Below are 2548 nucleotides of genomic sequence, written 5' to 3' on the forward strand. Positions count from 1 at the left end.
GGAGGGAGGGAGGGAGGAAACAGCAGAGAGACACAGAGAGAAAAGGAAAGAAGTTAAATCTATAACAGTATTGTTCACATTCTAACTTTAATATTTATAGCATGAAAGGAATTCTATATTTTCCATGAAGTTCTTTACTTCAGATACTGTCCCTGGAAAGATCCATGAAGTTGAACCTCATAAATATCTTTTTAGTTAAATCATGAAACAAGTAAAATGCTTAACTTTGAAAGCAAATGAATATTACGTGGATGCTTTTGGAATACTAAACACAAAACAAACTACTATTGAGCATTCGAATAAGTTGCTAAAGCTTAAAATAATTTGAAAACTTCTAGGAAGTTAAATAATGAGAAATATTAATGGTCTTTAAAAAAATCACAAAGGGAAAAACAATTGAGGCACAAAAGTATGAATTCTGAGTTCCGTTATAACAAGCTTTTTTACCTACCAAGCCACTCATGTTCTATGGTCTAAGATTCCACACAACAGTCTGTGATCTGAGAAATTGCTACAGGTCAGAAGAGAAATCTACCTTCTCAGCAGTGACCTTAGACTGGATAACATTCTCTCTAGATTTTCACTTTTTTGTAACTTTGAACACACACGCAAGTACTAACGTAGGTAGAGTGTGCAAAGTTAAAGCCTGTTCAGATTAAAATGTGGACTTAGTACTACACCTACACCATGTTTCCATCAGGACTAACGTAGAAAACAGAAACCGCCTGTGACTTCACTAGACCGCCATCAGCACAAATCTTGAATTTGAGTTTTTGGGGTTTTTTGTTTTGTTTTGTTTTGTTTTTTGTTTTCTTTTTTTGTAACTTATGCTAAGAAAGAGATGATTCTCAAAGATAGTCTGAGAATATAAAATAGGAAAAAGGACGAAAACAAGTATCATTTAATATGGAATTATATAGTCTATTAATCCAAAATCATTGTATGATTTTACTTTTAATGAAGTAATCTGTTCAATAGTATGTTTGTTTATATTTCATGAATCTAGAGTCCTGAATTAAAACTATCATGTATGATTTATAATGAAACTAGTAAAGGATAATGTTTTTGTAAAAAACTCACCTCAATTGTGCTGCACGCTATAGGTCAATTTTATGTGTTTGAATTGAAATATTTAATTTACAGGCATAAAAGAACCCCTGTAAATGAAAGAAAATCTTAAATGTAAAACCTATTAGTGTGCTATGCACAGAATTCCCAAACTATCTTTATTTTTTACAGGTCTGAAACCAAATTCCAACTTCAAACCCTCCTTCAGAGGTTTGTCTGCCATCATTCAAGAGAAAATGCAATTTTCACAGATTCAGATCTTTCTCTTCTTTCCTTACATTTTACATTAAGGCCACAGTTAATTTTGTTTTGTGGTTCTTGAAGAATAAAGTTAATGAAATGCAATTAATATGTTTTCAAACATTACATTGTGTGTTTGTGTGTGTGTGTGTGTGTTGCACATGCATGCCATGGCATGGTTGTGAAGGTCCAAGGATAACTTTCAGGTATCTGTTCTCTGTTGCCAGGGATGGAAGTCAGATATCAGGCTAGGTTGAAAGCACCTTTTCTTACTGAGCCATTTCACCAGCCAATAATTGGGTTGTCATAAGTGGAACGTATGGGCATCCCCAGGGAATACTGTAGACTTCATATCCTGACTTTAGCACGACTTTGGGTATACAGTTGACTGTGGGCAGAGTTCACAGAAGTCCATGATCTAACACTAAGAAGAGCCACCCTAGGATGACACTGAAACATTTAAATATGACAGTGGAACCAGGCAGTATCTAAGCCATGGTGCTACAATCCAGGGGACGACTAAGTGACTCTTCTGGCCATTAAATGTATGTTCTAGAAATAAAAGCCTAGAGCACGCCCATGCCCAAATGTACTGTAGTCAATCCCAACTATAAATACAGCTACATCACAAAATTCCAGAACTTGATAGACATTCTAGATATGCAAGATTAATCTCACACATGATTCATTCAAAAAGTTCATGGCTAAATGCACACACATGTGCACACACACACACAAATAGGATGCTTTAGAATTTCACATTTTTTTCAGCCTTCACAATAGTCACAAATAATATAAAATATATTGTGGTAATGCTGACCAAGCAAGTGAACGATAAGTGTGAGAAGAACGTTAAGTCTCTCAAGAAAGAAATTGAAGAAGACCTCAGAAAATGGAGAGATCTCCCATGCTCATGGATTGGTAGGATTAACAGTCAAAATGGCTATCCTATCAAAAGCAATCTACAGATTCAATGCAATCCCCATCAAAATTACAGCACAATTGTTCAAAGACATGGAAAGAGCAATTCTCAATTTCATATGGCAAAACAAAAAACCCAGGGTAGTGAAAACAATTCTTAACAATAAAAGAACTTCTGAGGGAATCACCATCCCTGACCTCAAGCTTTACAACAGAGCAATAGTGTTAAAAACTGCTATTGGTACATAGACAGACATATTGGTCAATGGAATAAAATTGAAGACTCCAGAAATAAACCCACACACTTACAGACACTTGA

General features: G+C 35.0%; 1 protein-coding gene across 1 annotated transcript in view; it reads left to right on the top strand.

The window, feature by feature from the left end:
* The window catches only part of Csn3 (casein kappa), a 6710-nt gene extending 5299 nt beyond the window's left edge, over positions 1-1411 (top strand). The window contains exon 5 of the mRNA XM_028752574.1: positions 1240-1411. The gene's annotated coding sequence lies outside the window, so the exon portion shown is untranslated. The remainder of the gene's footprint in view (positions 1-1239) is intronic.
* The last annotated feature ends 1137 nt before the right edge of the window (positions 1412-2548 follow it).

Source organism: Grammomys surdaster, unplaced genomic scaffold (assembly GCF_004785775.1).
Source record: "Grammomys surdaster isolate TR1022 unplaced genomic scaffold, NIH_TR_1.0 125928, whole genome shotgun sequence".
Classification (NCBI taxonomy): Eukaryota; Metazoa; Chordata; class Mammalia; order Rodentia; family Muridae; genus Grammomys; species Grammomys surdaster.